This window comes from Schistocerca gregaria, chromosome 6 (assembly GCF_023897955.1).
Source record: "Schistocerca gregaria isolate iqSchGreg1 chromosome 6, iqSchGreg1.2, whole genome shotgun sequence".
Lineage (NCBI taxonomy): Eukaryota > Metazoa > Arthropoda > Insecta > Orthoptera > Acrididae > Schistocerca > Schistocerca gregaria.
The window spans coordinates 516,904,724-516,924,703 of NC_064925.1; the positions used below are offsets into that span (position 1 = coordinate 516,904,724).

Below are 19,980 nucleotides of genomic sequence, written 5' to 3' on the forward strand. Positions count from 1 at the left end.
ATTAGTTAGCAGTAGCTCTTTCTCTGGGGCAATATATGTAAATAAATTTCTCGTTCCGTCCAGTTCTGAAGGTAATTGTAGTATTTTGTAGAGGTTATACACAACATTCTCTATTAGTGGGGCGGTTAACCCCACAAAGAAAACATCCAGATCAACGATTATGATTAATTAGTATCCTTTGTGTACTTTCAGATCGACAGGGGACCACTTGTGTTGGATGTCATCTTTTGTTAGTTCTAGATACTTTACCATCTGAAACTGATCAGTTGCGGCTCCAGAATCACTTTCTGAGCATTGACAATCGCTGATATTCGTAATACATATCGTATTCCCATTTTAATTCAGTGAAAATGCTCTTCAGTTGTATCGGCAGTTCGTTAACGGCGGTCAAAATTACGGGTCGGTTAACAATTTTTATTTGTTGTTCTTAAATTCTGCTATGTGCCGGCTTAATTGCCCTGTCAGATCAAGTGCCTGTTTTATTTTTCATACGTTCCATTTTAGCGCCAATTCGCCGCTGTTGCACTCTGTTGCACTCGTATTTAGTAATGCCAACCTGTCGTTACAATATCAGTTTCCTCGCCACGCGACAGTACACTCAGATTTCTCTCTCAGTTCCATGAAATTAAAATAACTCATAGTTTTCCACGTTACACTGTAAATTTTCACTCGACCCATATTGTCATAATACAGTGTCGGTGACGAGTGAAACCTCGTTACTTGCGTGTACGGTTCTTGTCTGGGGCTCTCAACCCCAATGAGGAACAGGGTAACACCGACGAAGCAGTATGAAACCGAAATCTGGAATTAGAAAAATTCCTTTAGTCTGTTTGTATGAACTCTGAGATATTTATTTATTTTCAGACTGTTTACAACATTAGGCGCGTCTGTTCGTACCGCAATGTACGGGCCTCGCCTTTGTGTGCGTTCCTTAGTTGATCTGTCATGTCATACGCTCTCATTAAACAACAGCTTCGGCTTTTGAGTCCTATCATAGTATTCCTTATTTTGTATCTTATATCCCGCATTCTGTGTTCTTGCACATCAGTGCATTTCTTGTAGGTGCTCCTTTAGCTTTGCCACATAATCATCAAAATTGTACCTCACTCCAGGCGGATCTTTCTGTAGTATACATGGAATGTTAGATGTTCTTCCAAAGAATAATTCATGTAGCGTATAACAGGTCGCACTATGCGGTGTTTTATTAAACAGAAAAAAACAACAACAAAACCGCGAATGGAACTCAGCTGCCCTAATTCGTCTGCGCTGCATTTACACCATATAGCAACATTTTCGTTGATACAAAACTGTTAAGGCTTTCGTGGTCACTTGTTGAGAAACTGGCTGTTAGCTTCTGTTTCGTATTCTACGGCCGACGTTTGTCTGACGATTTTTATGACGTTTCACCAGCACACGTGGCTGACATTGTCAAAAATTCACCCTCCTTTGATATTGGAGGACTGGAGCCGAGATCGCGGCCGCAGACTATACGTGCCTGGCCCTCCAACTTCCAAGGGCTTCTTCGCGGTCATTTTCGGTGCGGTTCTCTTGCTGCCTGCAACGGTGGTTTGCTGCAGGACGGGCAGCCAGGATCCGTTCACCCTGAGGCTTTCTTCTTTCTTGTGGACGCTATTCTCGTGTTTATGTATTTTACAGCTTCTCTGAACAAGCGTGTCAGCGACACGGAAGTTGTGGATGTAGAGAAGATCTGTCACATCCGCTTGTTCAGAGAAACTATAGAAATACATAAACACGCGAATAGCTTCAACAAGAAAGAAGAAAGCCTTAGGGTAAATGGATTCTGGCTGCCCGTCCTGCAGTGAACGACCGTCGTAGGTAGCAAGAGAACCGTACCGGAAATAACCGCGGAGAAGCCCTTGGACGTTGGCCCGCCAGGTAGTCTACATATGAAGAGGTTATTTCAATTGTGGTACAAGTCCATTTTTTTTTGTTCATTGTGAGTCCTAAAATTAAATGAGCGCTGAAAAATCTGCAGTTGAAATACCAGAAATATTCTAGCAAATGGCTTCTAGCTAGAGATGAACCATTCCTTCTGTTTGTTTGGACAATTAACTGCCGCAGCATTATAGGCAGAAAAGTGGAGGTAATGGACTTGTACCACTATTGAAATAAGCCCTTCATATAGTCTGCTCCAGTCCATTACCAGCAATGGAGGGTTATTCTTTGACAATGCCAGCCACTCGTGGAGGCGAAACGTCAGAAAAATCACCAGATGAACGTCGCCCGAAGAACCCGAGACAGAAGCCAGCATCTCCGTTAATGTAGATGCGACCTCTCTAACCTCCGAATGCTTGAGGGTGGTAATTTGTTGTCTGCATCTTCTTGATAGGCTGTAGTTTACATACATTTTTCATAGAATCGCTAATAAAATTACGTCCCACGTCACCAACAATACTGACGGTATTCCGTACCTCAGTATAAAGTTCTCGTCAACTAGCACCCTCGCTACTTTGTCGGCATCTTGCCTTTCAATTGGTTCAGCTGCCACAAATTTCATGAGCGCAATTGAAACGTAAGGATATACTTGTTCCCTTTGTCCGTCTGGTTTAATAGACCTATTGTGTCAACATCACACGTTTCGAAAACGTGCTCAGGTATCTTCATAAGCTCTAGAGATATCTTTATCAGCTTCCTGGTGAGCTTCCTCTTTTGACCATTTTGACATTTCCGGATAAATTCTTCTGTAGATTTGTTCCTACCGTTCCATACTCAGTCTTTCTTTAATTGCTCATAGGTTCTCCCTTTGCCCTGATGTCCTCCAGTGGGATGATCGCGAAACTGTTTTATACTGCGGCGTTTTCAGACGCACTTATTTCTTCTGTCTTTCCTGACTGTCCTTTGTTTCCAGTTATTCCATTGATGCAGTTCCCGCATTCCTGAATACACTACTGGCCATTAAAATTGCTACACCAAGAAGAAATGCAGATGATAAACGGATATTCATTGGACGAATATATTATACTAGAACTGACATGTGATTACATTTTCACCCAATTTGGGTGCATAGATCGTGAGAAATCAGTTTCCGGAACAACCAACTCTGGCCGTACTAACGGCCTTGATAGCCTGGCAATTCAGTCAAACACAGCTTGGATGGCGTGTACAGGTACAACTGCCCATGCCGCTTCAACATGATACCACATTTCATCAAGAGTAGTGACTGGTGTATTGTGAGGAGACAGTTGCTAGGCCACCATTAACCAGACGTTTTCAGTTGGTGAGAGATCTGGAGAATGTGCTGGCCAGGGCAGCAGTTTAACATTTTCTGTATCCAGAAAGGCCCGTAAAGGACATGTAACATGCTGTCGTGCATTATCCTGCGGCAATGTAGGGTTTCGCAGGGATCGAATGAAGGGTAGAGCCACGGGTCGTAACATATCTGAAATGTAAGGTCCACTGTTCAAAGTCCCGTCAGTGCGAACAAGAGGTGACCGAGGCGTGTAACCGATGGCAACCCGTACCTTCACGCCTGGTAATACGCCAGTGTGGCGATGACAAATACGCGCTTCCAATGTGCGTTCACCGCGACGTCGCCAAACACGGATGCGACCATCATCATGCAGTAAACAGAACCTGGATTCATTCGAAAAAATGACGTTTTGCCATTCGTGCACCCACGTTCGTCGTCGAGTACACCATTGCAGGCGCTCCTTTCTGTGATGCAGCGACAAGGGTAACCACAGCCATGGTCTCCGGACTGATAGTCCATGCTGCTGCAAACGTCATCGAACTGTTCGTGCAAATCGTTGTTGTCTTGCAAACGTCACCATCTGTTGACTCAAGGATCGAGACATGGCTTCACAACCCGTCACAGCCACGCGAATAAGATGCCTGTCATCTCGACTGCTAGTGATACGAGGCCGTTGGGATCCAGCACTGCGTTCCGTATTACCCTCCTGAACCCACCGATTCCATATTCTGCTAACAGTCATTGGATCTCGACCAACGCGAACAGCAATGTCGCGATACGATAAACCGCAATCGCGATAGGCTACAATCCGAGGTTTATCCAAGTCGGAAACGTCTCCTCCTTACACGAGGCATCACAACAACGTTTCACCGGGCAACGGCGGTCAAGTGCTGTTTGTATATGAGAAAAAGGTTGGAAACTTTCGTCATGTCAGCACGTTGTAGGTGTTCCCACAGGCGCCAACCTTCTGTGGATGCTCTGATAAGCTAGTCGTTTGCATATCACAGCATCTTCTTCCTTTCGGTTAAGTTTCACGTCTGTAGCACGTGATCTTCGTGGTGTAGCAATTTTAATGGCCAGTAGTGTAGTAGCTATTACTGTTCTCGGACCAACTGTTTCCTTGCGTTCTGCGTCCTTGTCGGCCTCACCTGCCACCTGCTCGCGATCGCCAACAGCTCCTCTGTCGTCGCCTTCCGGTGGTACCCCGACCCGCGCCGCGGGTTCCGTTTCCGCCGTGGCTTGACCTAGGCTACAGGTCACCTTCCTGTAGCGCACACGCCGCCGTGATCTCTCGCAACGCAGGAGTGCGCCAGCGACTTCATTTCGTTTGGCACTCTTGTACAGCTTTAACCTAAATTTCATCAACCTGGATGACAGATCTTATATGCTACCTGCCCATGGTCAGTAAATATGGTCAGTAAATATCAGGACCTTTCTTCCATATACACACGCTCTAAAATATTTCACTGCCCAACAACTGGCCAACAAATCCCTCTCAGTCACATGCTGTACACCTATTCTGCGACAACTAAGTCCCTTCCGATTTTTCTATGACTTAAAACCACTCAAATGCTTGGCTGGTAGCACCCGTTGTGATTATGAAGTCCTTTGCAAAATCCAGGCCAACGGCCTTGCTGCAGTGATAACACCGGTTCCCATCAGGTCACCGAAGTTAAGAGCTGTCGGGCTGGGCTAGGACTCGGATGGGTTACCATGCGGTCAGCCGAGCGCTGTTGGCAAGCGGCGTGCACTCAGTCCTTGTGAGCGAAACTGAGGAGTTACTTGATTGAGAAGTAGCGGCTCCGGTCTCGGAAACTGACTGGGAGAGCGGTGTGATGACCATGTGCTCCTCCCTATCCACATCCAGTGACGCCAGTGGGCTGAGGATGACCCGGCGGCCGATCGGTACCTTTGGGCCTTTATGGCCTGATCAGGGGGAGTTTAGTTTAGTTTTTAGTTCCAACATCCAGGTACTGCAGCATAGGCGGACTGATCAGCTTCTATTTCAAATGCTGAAGAGCGTTTTGTTGATCGACACCTCAGCAGTATTTTATCGTCACAGCACGTTAATTAGAATTTAATTATTTCACCTGCAATTAATATGGAAAACAATTCTGGGTTGTGAACTATATTTTTACTAAAATGAAAAGCAGTGGCGGCAATGTTAAAAGGAACTGAAGCGTCTTTCGTTAAATGACTGACTTAATTCAGAACTTTTACCAAAGTTAATGCAATTTCTTCTGAAAGTACCTACGGCCCACAGCTTTAGCTTGGTGAGCAAGTCTCTTGGTAAAATTTGTTACTGACTGTGAATTGAAATATGTTTCCTTGTGAAAATTAGTTTTAAACTGATAACCGGACTTCTTAATATTGAAATGTTTGCATTTTATATAGTATTTCACAAACAAAAGACTACTGCGCATACTACAATAACCAAAAGAAATGCCTGCATGTTTAAGAAACACACAAAATCGTGAGTCTGTAAGGGAACTTCAACATTACATTTTTAACAAATAAAAGTCAACTTACACTATTCCACACAGCCTAATATTTGAAACGATAGGTCCTCTGTATGATACGCACTATAATCAAACACACTCACTTGGTATTCTGACAACTAATAACAGTTCCAGCAGCAAATAATTAAGTAACAGCTTAAGGAAGGTCTCCTATGACCATTTAATCGGATCCGCAGAATCAGTCATGTAACATCAGTCAATCTAACTGAGAGAGAAAAGCACAATGGCAAAGAGAAAAGAGAAAAAGAGCAGAGCAAAAACGAGAAGAGAACAGTGCCCTTGTTTCAGGACTATTTATACACTCCTGGAAATTGAAATAAGAACACCGTGAATTCATTGTCCCAGGAAGGGGAAACTTTATTGACACATTCCTGGGGTCAGATACATCACATGATCACACTGACAGAACCACAGGCACATAGACACAGGCAACAGAGCATGCACAATGTCGGCACTAGTACAGTGTATATCCACCTTTCGCAGCAATGCAGGCTGCTATTCTCTCATGGAGATGATCGTAGAGATGCTGGATGTAGTCCTGTGGAACGGCTTGCCATGCCATTTCCACCTGGCGCCTCAGTTGGACCAGCGTTCGTGCTGGACGTGCAGACCGCGTGAGACGACGCTTCATCCAGTCCCAAACATGCTCAATGGGGGACAGATCCGGAGATCTTGTTGGCCAGGGTAGTTGACTTACACCTTCTAGAGCACGTTGGGTGGCACGGGATACATGCGGACGTGCATTGCCCTGTTGGAACAGCAAGTTCCCTTGCCGGTCTAGGAATGGTAGAACGATGGGTTCGATGACGGTTTGGATGTACCGTGCACTATTCAGTGTCCCCTCGACGATCACCAGAGGTGTACGGCCAGTGTAGGAGATCGCTCCCCACACCATGATGCCGGGTGTTGGCCCTGTGTGCCTCGGTCGTATGCAGTCCTGATTGTGGCGCCCACCTGCACGGCGCCAAACACGCATACGACCATCATTGGCACCAAGGCAGAAGCGACTCTCATCGCTCAAGACGACACGTCTCCATTCGTCCCTCCATTCACGCCTGTCGCGACACCACTGGAGGCGGGCTGCACGATGTTGGGGCGTGAGCGGAAGACGGCCTAACGGTGTGCGGGACCGTAGCCCAGCTTCATGGAGACGGTTGCGAATGGTCCTCGCCGATACCCCAGGAGCAACAGTGTCCCTAATTTGCTGGGAAGTGGCGGTGCGGTCCCCTACGGCACTGCGTAGGATCCTACAGTCTTGGCGCGCATCCGTGCGTCGCTGCGGTCCGGTCCCAGGTCGACGGGCACGTGCACCTTCCGCCGACCACTGGCGATAACATCGATGTACTGTGGAGACCTCACGCCCCACGTGTTGAGCAATTCGGCGGTACGTCCACCCGGCCTCCCGCATGCCCAGTATACGCCCTCGCTCAAAGTCCGTCAACTGCACATACGGTTCACGTCCACGCTGTCGCGGCATACTACCAGTGTTAAAGACTGCGATGGAGCTCCGTATGCCACGGCAAACTGGCTGACTGACGGCGGCGGTGCACAAATGCTGCGCAGCTAGCGCCATTCGACGGCCAACACCGCGGTTCCTGGTGTGTCAGCTGTGCCGTGCGTGTGATCATTGCTTGTACAGCCCTCCCGCAGTGTGCGGAGCAAGTATGGTGGGTCTGACACACCGGTGTCAATGTGTTCTTTTTTCCATTTCCAGGAGTGTACTAATTACGCATTATGATCTTTGTATAATTGTTGATATAATATCCAGAGGTATCTGGTTGAAAATGGTTCAAATGGCTCTGAGCACTACTTGACTTAACATGTCTGGTCATCAGTCCCCTAGAATTTAGAACTAATTAAACCTAACTAACCTAAGGACATCACACAACACCCAGCCATCACGAGGCAGAGAAAATCCCTGACCCCGCCGGGAATCGATCCCGGGAACCCGGCCGTGGGAAGCGAGAACGCTACCGCACGACCACGAGATGCGGGCAGAGGTATATGGCATAGCTCCATTACTTTGGGCAAATTTCTTTAATAAATAATGAAGCGCTTTGCGATTTTGCAGAAGTTTCTTATAAAACGCCGGTAATATCCCACAAGGCCCAAATACGCCTATAACTGCTTCGTCATTTTGGGCTGTTGGCACTCCTTTATCATCTCCACCTTGTGTGGATCTGGCCTTAGCCCTGGGACGATAAAATATGACCAAAATAGCACACTTAGTTTAGCGAAAACTCGCACTTGCCCACTTGTAGTTTTAAATTGTGGAGTCTAAACCTTTCGAATACCTCCGTCAGCTGCACGTTATGTTTCTCTAAGGAGGAGCAAAATAGATGAAAAATTTTTCACCTTGTAGCCATGTCAAGACGGAGTTCATTTATTTCTGAAATGTACTAGGAGCTGTTTTAAGACCCATGGGCGTTCGTTTGTACTGGTACTGCCCACACGACACACTGAAAGGCGTCTTTTCTCGATACTTTATTTAATAAGACTTGGTAAGTATAAATTCTAGGAGTACTTTAACTTTCCTAAGTGCGAAAATTGTCCTTTAGCATATTTATTCCTGATTTCAGCTGCGGTTTGTTTTTACTGACATGCTTCACACTGAACGATTGCCGCATGAATGTCCGCTCCGAAACTGCCTCTGTTACCGCTCGTCGACAGTCTACTGATACACTCTCGTCTGTAGTGTTCAGTACACATGTTAGGCATTCCCCTGATTATACTTTTACTAATACCTCAGGCAAATACACGCCTTTGGTGATTTGCTGTTTCGAAATTATTCGGAATGATAGCCTCTCTCATTGCATTCACCTCTCTTTTTCTTCGACACACCCGTTCCTCCTGAGGTCCTATTTTTAATACAGAAATAATTTGTTTGCTATCTTTTTGATTCTCTCCGGCATCACCTTTTGCCTGTCTCTGTGGCGTTCAGCGATTATTGAGTTTCTGCCATGATTCGCTCTCGTCTTTCCACATGTTTCTCTCTTTGCGCTTAAGCATCTCTCGAAATGTAGTAGGCGGAGATCACCCTGTGACTCCGTCTTCTTTCCCTTACACGCCTTTCGCTCAGCATCTGAGGTTTCCCTTACAGAGTCTTCACTTTCTTGTATCTGCACAGCCGCACTAAAGTTTCTGTCTTCTAATACCAATCTGTACCACGTGGAGCTCACACTCATGCTTCGTCTTCATTATGATTCGTTCCCCGCGGATCCACAGGCTTCCGGTGGACTCCTTGTTCTCTGAAAAAGTCTCGGCCCAGCATCGCGTCAAATGGAAGATCCACTTCATCCCCCGCCCTGCGGGGTAGCGGCGCGGTCTAGGGCGCCTTGCAACTGTTTGCACCGCTCCCCCATCGGTGGTTTGAGTCCTCCCTTCGTCATGGATGTGTGAGTGTGTTGTCATTGCGTGGGTTAGTTTCAGTAAGATTAAACAGTATGTAAGCCTAGGGACCGATGACCTCAGCAGTTTGGTCCCATATGAACTTACCACAAATTTCCAATTTGCTTAGAACCATTTGAATCCTTTTTGTGAATGAAACGTATCGATCCCGGTCCTGGTATGGTACATTTCCTAACCGGACACTAACCTTATCCCACGCACTGAAACCGCGTGAGTGAGGCAGACACCTATATGCACATGCGGGGAAGAAGGTTCCCCAGAACACGCTCTCTATTTCTGCTGGCAATACGCGAGCAATAGCCCTACACTACACATACACTATCTAGAAACAGACATAGCTATATACACAGCAATATGAGACGAATAACAATGTGCACAATTAAACGTATTGACAAATGGTATGTTAAAAACAACGCATGAAGTGTATCTGCGGACATACGAGTAACGGACACGCCTATATTCAACGTAACAGCAACCTCCAGAGGATGGATAGTGATACCCACAGTGACAGAGAAAAAAGTGACAGTGAGGAGGAACAGGAGGAGGAAGATGAGATGTGACAGTAAATAAGCATAAGGTGCTGGCGTTCTAGCCAAGAAAACACGAAATGCTGTACGCGGATGAGCACGTAAAGTTAATACATAAGATTAGCAGTACTGTTTCTCCACTAATAACCAATTGTGAACGTGTGTGTGAACATGTGTGTGTGTGTGTGTGTGTGTGTGTGTGTGTGTGCGTGTGTGTGTGTGACTGTCGGTCAACGGCTCGAAGAAACCATTCCGAGTAATCATCGTCACTCACAATCGATGATGACACTAACAAATCTCTCCTCTGTTCTATCATCTTTTTATATTCTTCTTAAATATTTATATTTCAACCTTAAATTATTGTTATTTTGAAAAGTATTATTCTTTGTAAATGTTGTAGATTTAAAAAAATGGGAAAAGATCCAAAACGAAAATTGTAAGATGTACGACCTGTTTTAAAAGATCAGGTAACAGGTCTATAATTTGGCAGTAACTATTCAAGCAAAGAAAAATGTTTAAGTATTAACTGTATTTTTCTTACTTGTCACTTCTTCTTCTGCGTGTTTTTGCTTTTAAGAAGCTTTAATAGTCGAGTGCTATTAAGTGTTCCGTAGATCTCGTGTTTGTTTAGAATACAGTCAGAGAGTCCCTTTAGTCACCCATAGTGCTAGTAGTGCTAGTGTTTGTTTTGAATACAGTCCAGAGACAGGTAGTGCTATTTTCCTTGTTTTCTACAAGAAGTGGTTAGCAATCACAGTTTAGTCAATAATCAACCACCTTTAGTGAATTAGCAGTCTATTTAAAAGTTTATTAACACTCTATAGTTAATTGATTTCTTAGGATGGATAGGATGTGTGGCTGCTGTGTACGGACGCAGGAGGAGCTGGCCACTCTTCGCGAACAGCTGAGCGTGTTGATGGCCGCGGTCAGCCGTCTTCAGGCTGCTGCCTCGGAGTGTAGCGGCAGTGGGGAGTCTGGTGCGTCGCAAGGTACACCCCAGGTGTTACATGCTTCACCCACTGTCCCTGCTGTCGAGACATCTTCGCGGGTACCGGGCGCGGTTGGGCCACCCTCTCCCCAAGGGGAGTGGCGGGTTCAGCGGCGTTCGCGGCGCACGAGGCGGAGGGTCAATATGGAGGCTGGCCGTGTGGCATCGCCCGCTGTGCCTGTGAGTGGACATGTGGCTGCCTTCAGCAAGGTCCGAGCAGGCACATGGGGGGAGGGGTTTATTAGTTATTGGGAGCTCCAATGTTAGGCGGGTGATGGAGCCCCTTAGGGAAATAGCGGAAAGGTCGGGGAAGAAGGCCAGTGTTCACTCTGTCTGCTTGCCGGGAGGTCTCATCCGAGATGTGGAGGAGGCCCTACCGGCGGCGATAGAGAGCACTGGGTGCACCCGACTGCAAATTGTTGCTCATGTCGGCACCAATGACTCCTGCCGTCTGGGTTCAGAGGTCATCCTCAGTTCGTACAGGCGGTTGGCGGAGTTGGTGAAGGCGGAAAGCCTCGCTCGCGGGGTGGAATCAGAGCTAACTATTTGTAGTATCGTTTCCAGAACCGATCGCGGTCCTCTGGTTTGGAGCCGAGTGGAAGGCTTAAACCAGAGGCTCAGACGATTCTGCGGAGAGCTGAGGTGCGAATTTCTCGACCTCCGCTATCGGGTGGAGAAATGTAGGGTCCCCCTGAATAGGTCAGGCGTGCACTACACGCCGTAAGCGGCTACGAGGGTAGCGGAGTACGTGTGTAGTGCACATGGTTTTTTTTTTAGGTTAGAGAATTCCCGCCCTAGGCCCGACAAGACGCCTCCTGAGACGCGGCAAGGCAGGAGGAGGCAAAATGCAACAAGGAATAACAATATTAATGTGCTTATAGTAAACTGCAGGAGCATACGGACTATCAGATCAATTGTGTGATTGGATTGAGGAGTTCCTAGATAACAGAACGCAGCACGTCATTCTCAATGGAGAGAAGTCTTCCGAAGTAAGAGTGATTTCAGGTGTGCCGCAGGGGAGTGTCATAGGACCGTTGCTATTCACAATATACATAAATGACCTGGTGGATGACATCGGAAGTTCACTGAGGCTTTTTGCAGATGATGCTGTGGTGTATCGAGAGGTTGCAACAATGGAAAATTGTACTGAAATGCAGGAGGATCTGCAGCGAATTGACGCATGGTGCACGGAATGGCAATTGAATCTCAATGTAGCGAAGTGTAATGTGATGCGAATACATAGAAAGATAGGTCCCTTATCATTTAGCTACAAAATAGCAGGTCAGCAACTGGAAGCAGTTAATTCCATAAATTATCTGGGAGTACGCATTAGGAGTGATTTAAAATGGAATGATCATATAAAGTTGATCGTCGGTAAAGCAGATGTCAGACTGAGATTCATTGGAAGAATCCTAAGGAAATGCAATCCGACAACAAAGGAAGTAGGTTACAGTACGCTTGTTCGCCCAATGCTTGAATACTGCTCAGCAGTGTGGGATCCGCACCAGGTAGGGTTGATAGAAGAGATAGAGAAGATCCAACGGAGAGCAGCGCGCTTCGTTACAGGATCATTTAGTAATTGCGAAAGCGTTACGGAGATGATAGATAAACTCCAGTGGAAGACTCTGCAGGAGAGACGCTCAGTAGCTCGGTACGGGCTTTTGTTAAAGTTTCGAGAACATACCTTCACCGAAGAGTCAAGCAGTATATTGCTCCATCCTACGTATATCTCGCGAAGAGACCATGAGGATAAAATCAGAGAGATTAGAGCCCACACAGAAGCATACCGACAATCCTTCTTTCCACGTACAATACGAGTCTGGAATAGAAGGGAGAACCGATAGAGGTACTCAGGGTGCCCTCCGCCACGCACCGTCGGGTGGCTTGCGGAGTGCGGGTGTAGATGTAGATGTAGCGTCTATAGAAAGGTCCCAGAACTGCTCTCATTAATAAACGGTCACAACGCCCATATAGTACTAGGAACAGAAAGTTGGCTGAAACCAGACGTAAACAGTAATGAAATCCTAAACTCGGATTGGAATGTATACCGCAGAGATAGGCTGGACAGTGAAGGGGGAGGCGTGTTTATAGCGATAAGAAGTGCAATAGTATCGAAGGAAATTGACGGAGATTCGAATTGTGAAATGATTTGGGTGAAGGTCACATTTAAAGAAGGCTCAGACATGGTAATTGGATGTTTCTATAGGCCCCCGGGCTCAGCAGCTGTTGTGGCTCAGCAGCTGAAGAATAATTTGGAAAATATTTCGAGTAGATTTCCCCACCATGTTATAGTTCTGGGTGGAGATTTTAATTTGCCGGATATAGACTGGGAGACTCAAACGTTCATAACGGGTGGCAGGGACAAAGATTCCAGTGAAATATTTTTAAGTGCTTTATCTGAAAACTACCTTGAGCAGTTAAACAGAAAACCGACTCGTGGCGATAACATATTAGACCTTCTGGTGACAAACAGACCCGAACTATTTGAATCAGTTAATGCAGAACAGGGAATCAGCGATCATAAAGCGGTTACTGCATCGATGATTTCAGCCGTAAATAGAAATATTAAAAAAGGTAGGAAGATTTTTCTGTTTAGCAAAAGTGACAAAAAGCAGATTTCAGAGTACTTGGTGGCTCAACACAAAAGTTTTGTCTCAAGTACAGACAGTGTTGACGACCAGTGGACCAAGTTCAAAACCATGGTACAATATGCGTTAGATGAGTATGTGCCAAGCAAGATCGTAAGAGATGGGAAAGAGCCACCGTGGTACAACAACCGAGTTAGAAAACTGCTGCGGAAGCAAAGGGAACATCACAGCAAACATAAACATAGCCAAAGCCTTGCAGACAAACAAAAATTACGCGAAGCGAAATGCAGTGTGTGGAGGGCTATGCGAGAGGCTTTCAATGAATTCGAAAGTAAAGTTCTATGTACTGACTTGGCAGAAAATCCTAAGAAATTTTGGTCCTATGTCAAAGCGGTAGGTGGATCAAAACAAAATGTCCAGACACTCTGTGACCAAAATGGTACTGAAACAGAGGATGACAGACTAAAGGCCGAATTACTAAATGTCTTCTGTTTCACAGAGGAAGACTGCACTGTTCTTCCTTCAATAGATTGTCGCACAGTTGACAAAATTGTAGATATCGAAGTAGACGACAGAGAGATAGAGAAACAATTAAAATCGCTCAAAAGAGGAAAGGCCGCTGGTCCTGATGGAATACCAGTTCGATTTTACACAGAGTACGCGAAGGAACTTGCCCCCCTTCTTGCAGCGGTGTACCGTAGGTCTCTGGACGAGCGAAGCGTTCCAAAGGATTGGAAAAGGGCACAGGTCATCCCCGTTTTCAAGAAGGGACGTAGAACAGGTGTGCAGAACTATAGACCTATATCTCTAACGTCGATCAGTTGTAGAATTTTGGAACACGTATTATGTTCGAGTATAATGTCTTTTCTGGAGACTAGAAATCTACTCTGTAGGAATCAGCATGGGTTTCGAAAAAGATGGTCGTGTGAAACCCAGCTCGCGCTATTCGTCCACGAGACTCAGAGGGCCTTAGACACGGGTTCACAGGTAGATGTCGTGTTTCTTGACTTCCGCAAGGCGTTTGACACAGTTCCCCACAGTCGTTTAATGAACAAAGTAAGAGCATACGGACTATCAGATCAATTGTGTAATTGGATTGAGGAGTTCCTAGATAACAGAACGCAGCACGTCATTCTCAATGGAGAGAAGTCTTCCGAAGTAAGAGTGATTTCAGGTGTGCCGCAGGGGAGTGTCATAGGACCGTTGCTATTCACAATATACATAAATGACCTGGTGGATGACATCGGAAGTTCACTGAGGCTTTTTGCAGATGATGCTGTGGTGTATCGAGAGGTTGCAACAATGGAAAATTGTACTGAAATGCAGGAGGATCTGCAGCGAATTGACGCATGGTGCACGGAATGGCAATTGAATCTCAATGTAGACAAGTGTAATGTGATGCGAATACATAGAAAGATAGGTCCCTTATCATTTAGCTACAAAATAGCAGGTCAGCAACTGGAAGCAGTTAATTCCATAAATTATTTGGGAGTACGCATTAGGAGTGATTTAAAATGGAATGATCATATAAAGTTGATCGTCGGTAAAGCCGATGCCAGACTGAGATTCATTGGAAGAATCCTGAGGAAATGCAATCCGACAACAAAGGAAGTAGGTTACAGTACGCTTGTTCGCCCAATGCTTGAATACTGCTCAGCAGTGTGGTATCCGCACCAGGTAGGGTTGATAGAAGAGATAGAGAAGATCCAACGGAGAGCAGCGCGCTTCGTTACAGGATCATTTAGTAATTGCGAAAGCGTTACGGAGATGATAGATAAACTCCAGTGGAAGACTCTGCAGGAGAGACGCTCGGTAGCTCGGTACGGGCTTTTGTTAAAGTTTCGAGAACATACCTTCACCGAAGAGTCAAGCAGTATATTGCTCCATCCTACGTATATCTCGCGAAGAGACCATGAGGATAAAATCAGAGAGATTAGAGCCCACACAGAAGCATACCGACAATCCTTCTTTCCACGTACAATACGAGTCTGGAATAGAAGGGAGAACCGATAGAGGTACTCAGGGTGCCCTCCGCCACGCACCGTCGGGTGGCTTGCGGAGTGCGGGTGTAGATGTAGATGTAGCGTCTATAGAAAGGTCCCAGAACTGCTCTCATTAATAAACGGTCACAACGCCCATATAGTACTAGGAACAGAAAGTTGGCTGAAACCAGACGTAAACAGTAATGAAATCCTAAACTCGGATTGGAATGTATACCGCAGAGATAGGCTGGACAGTGAAGGGGGAGGCGTGTTTATAGCGATAAGAAGTGCAATAGTATCGAAGGAAATTGACGGAGATTCGAATTGTGAAATGATTTGGGTGAAGGTCACATTTAAAGAAGGCTCAGACATGGTAATTGGATGTTTCTATAGGCCCCCGGGCTCAGCAGCTGTTGTGGCTCAGCAGCTGAAGAATAATTTGGAAAATATTTCGAGTAGATTTCCCCACCATGTTATAGTTCTGGGTGGAGATTTTAATTTGCCGGATATAGACTGGGAGACTCAAACGTTCATAACGGGTGGCAGGGACAAAGATTCCAGTGAAATATTTTTAAGTGCTTTATCTGAAAACTACCTTGAGCAGTTAAACAGAAAACCGACTCGTGGCGATAACATATTAGACCTTCTGGTGACAAACAGACCCGAACTATTTGAATCAGTTAATGCAGAACAGGGAATCAGCGATCATAAAGCGGTTACTGCATCGATGATTTCAGCCGTAAATAGAAATATTAAAAAAGGTAGGAAGATTTTTCTGTTTAGCAAAAGTGACAAAAAGCAGATTTCAGAGTACTTGGTGGCTCAACACAAAAGTTTTGTCTCAAGTACAGACAGTGTTGACGACCAGTGGACCAAGTTCAAAACCATGGTACAATATGCGTTAGATGAGTATGTGCCAAGCAAGATCGTAAGAGATGGGAAAGAGCCACCGTGGTACAACAACCGAGTTAGAAAACTGCTGCGGAAGCAAAGGGAACATCACAGCAAACATAAACATAGCCAAAGCCTTGCAGACAAACAAAAATTACGCGAAGCGAAATGCAGTGTGTGGAGGGCTATGCGAGAGGCTTTCAATGAATTCGAAAGTAAAGTTCTATGTACTGACTTGGCAGAAAATCCTAAGAAATTTTGGTCCTATGTCAAAGCGGTAGGTGGATCAAAACAAAATGTCCAGACACTCTGTGACCAAAATGGTACTGAAACAGAGGATGACAGACTAAAGGCCGAATTACTAAATGTCTTCTGTTTCACAGAGGAAGACTGCACTGTTCTTCCTTCAATAGATTGTCGCACAGTTGACAAAATTGTAGATATCGAAGTAGACGACAGAGGGATAGAGAAACAATTAAAATCGCTCAAAAGAGGAAAGGCCGCTGGTCCTGATGGAATACCAGTTCGATTTTACACAGAGTACGCGAAGGAACTTGCCCCCCTTCTTGCAGCGGTGTACCGTAGGTCTCTGGAAGAGCGAAGCGTTCCAAAGGATTGGAAAAGGGCACAGGTCATCCCCGTTTTCAAGAAGGGACGTAGAACAGGTGTGCAGAACTATAGACCTATATCTCTAACGTCGATCAGTTGTAGAATTTTGGAACACGTATTATGTTCGAGTATAATGTCTTTTCTGGAGACTAGAAATCTACTCTGTAGGAATCAGCATGGGTTTCGAAAAAGATGGTCGTGTGAAACCCAGCTCGCGCTATTCGTCCACGAGACTCAGAGGGCCTTAGACACGGGTTCACAGGTAGATGTCGTGTTTCTTGACTTCCGCAAGGCGTTTGACACAGTTCCCCACAGTCGTTTAATGAACAAAGTAAGAGCATACGGACTATCAGATCAATTGTGTAATTGGATTGAGGAGTTCCTAGATAACAGAACGCAGCACGTCATTCTCAATGGAGAGAAGTCTTCCGAAGTAAGAGTGATTTCAGGTGTGCCGCAGGGGAGTGTCATAGGACCGTTGCTATTCACAATATACATAAATGACCTGGTGGATGACATCGGAAGTTCACTGAGGCTTTTTGCAGATGATGCTGTGGTGTATCGAGAGGTTGCAACAATGGAAAATTGTACTGAAATGCAGGAGGATCTGCAGCGAATTGACGCATGGTGCACGGAATGGCAATTGAATCTCAATGTAGACAAGTGTAATGTGATGCGAATACATAGAAAGATAGGTCCCTTATCATTTAGCTACAAAATAGCAGGTCAGCAACTGGAAGCAGTTAATTCCATAAATTATTTGGGAGTACGCATTAGGAGTGATTTAAAATGGAATGATCATATAAAGTTGATCGTCGGTAAAGCCGATGCCAGACTGAGATTCATTGGAAGAATCCTGAGGAAATGCAATCCGACAACAAAGGAAGTAGGTTACAGTACGCTTGTTCGCCCAATGCTTGAATACTGCTCAGCAGTGTGGTATCCGCACCAGGTAGGGTTGATAGAAGAGATAGAGAAGATCCAACGGAGAGCAGCGCGCTTCGTTACAGGATCATTTAGTAATTGCGAAAGCGTTACGGAGATGATAGATAAACTCCAGTGGAAGACTCTGCAGGAGAGACGCTCGGTAGCTCGGTACGGGCTTTTGTTAAAGTTTCGAGAACATACCTTCACCGAAGAGTCAAGCAGTATATTGCTCCCTCCTGCGTATATCTCGCTAAGAGACCATGAGGATAAAATCAGAGAGATTAGAGCCCACACAGAAGCATACCGACAATCCTTTCCACGTACAATACGAGACTGGAATAGAAGGGAGAACCGATATAGGTACTCAGAGTACCCTCCGCCACACACCGTCAGGTGGCCTGCGGAGTATGGATGTAGATGTAGATGTAGAAAGGCATTCCGCCGTTTAGCTTGATGTCGGGATGACCAGATTCGATATTCCAAAGAGAGATGACCTATCCCTGTAAAACATGGCGTGATAGCTGCACGCAAATCCACGACCAATCACATACCTAACACTAGAAACTAGAGTCCCTACATCCCATCCATTGGGTGGCCTAGACGCTCAGTGACATTCGAAAAGGGAGAAGATCCGTTCAGTCAGCTAACGTGGAGATGGCAAACTGGAAGTTTGAAAGACTTATGAAACTCGGTCGAGAAATAATTGAACAAAGGCAAGACTTGGATAACTGCAGTCCATCTCAACTGAGCCAGAATTGGATAATGGTTCAAATGGTTCAAATGGCTCTGAGCACTATGGGACTCAACTTCTGTGGTCATTAGTCCCCTAGAACTTAGAACTACTTAAACCTAACTAACCTAAGGACATCACACACATCCATGCCCGAGGCAGGATTCGAATCTGCGACCGTAGCAGTCGCACGGTTCCGGACTGCGCGCCTAGAATCGAGAGACAACCGCGACTGGCAATTGGATAATGAATCGAATGAAAGTACAATACCCCTGATCCCAAAATCGCAGCTAAGTATGAGCGCGGGCAGAGCCAGAGCGAATACTACAAGTCTAGGTCCTGGGCCTGACCTACACAGATGTCCCTTTTGGACCGGTGTTTGTACTAAACTCTCTGACGGGCTAAGCAGCCTCCGCCTTCATACGGTGGCATTTCCGGGCACCCTCCTGTGGGGACTCGAGTATGACCATATATGTTCGGCAACTCACTGCCGCCCTTGCGGCCCGACACGTGAGCTCACGTGATACTAATTTCCGGTCAACGCCGAAACCAACGCCCTTCCTGTCGCATCTTCTTTGTACTGTGAGTACTTTCTAGAAAACTAATTCGGTATGGCTGCTATTCTACAACCTTTCAGGAGCTGTATCTTTTTTTAAACACGTGACACTGCAAACAAACCAGTTGACTCTTCTAGTGAGGTCAGTAAACTGCACTGTGGTCCACAATGACACACTTACAGCGTCTGCAGCTGGAGTTGGCGGAGCGTCTCCATCACGCTTTCGGGCTTACTAAATAAACCTGTGACGAAACGCTCTGCTCTATTTCTTCAGATCTTCTGTGTTTCCTCTATCTGTCCTACTTGTTACGGATCCCAAACTGACTAGCAACATTCAAGTATTGGCTAGACGATGGTTTTGTAAGCTAGTTCCCTTATGAACGGTTTACGCTTCCTGAGAATTCTTCTAGTGAGTACCAGTCTAGCACCGTTCTTACTTGCGATTCATTTTAAAGTGTCGTTCCACTTCGAATCTCTCTGTACCCATACCTCCTGTGATTGCTCTACAGTCTTGTAACCAAAAGTCTTTCTGCCTTTATATGCACAACTTGTCACATCTATGAATCACTGATCAAGGACAACAGATATTTCCGGTATTCGTGGTGTTCTAATACAGTATTAGTGGTATTCTGATAGACGCAGTCACTCCTATTAAACATCTAAACGTCACGGTATGAAACAGAAAGAGCACGTAAGGACGGTAGTTGGGAAGAAGAATGGTCCACTTTGGTTTACTGCCAGAATTTTAGGGAAAGTGTAGCTCATCTACACAGGGGACAGTCCGTAGAATATTAGTGCGATTCATTCTTGAGAGCTGATCGGAGTTTGGGATCCCGACCACCTCGGATTAAGGGAAGATATCCAGGCAGTTCAGAAACGTGTTGCTAGATCTTTTACCCTCAGGATGTATCAACATGCGAGTATTACCGAGATGCTTAGTGAATTCAAATCGGAATTCCTGGAGGGAATACGACGTTCTTTCCGCTTAACACTATTGAGCACATTTAGAGAACCGGAATTTGTGGTTGACTGCTGAGACATGCT

The 19,980-nt window shown here is 45.7% G+C and overlaps 1 pseudogene; it reads left to right on the forward strand.

The window, feature by feature from the left end:
• Positions 1–4,832: 4,832 nt before the first annotated feature.
• LOC126279210 (5S ribosomal RNA) lies at positions 4,833–4,950 on the forward strand (annotated as a pseudogene).
• Positions 4,951–19,980: the final 15,030 nt, after the last annotated feature.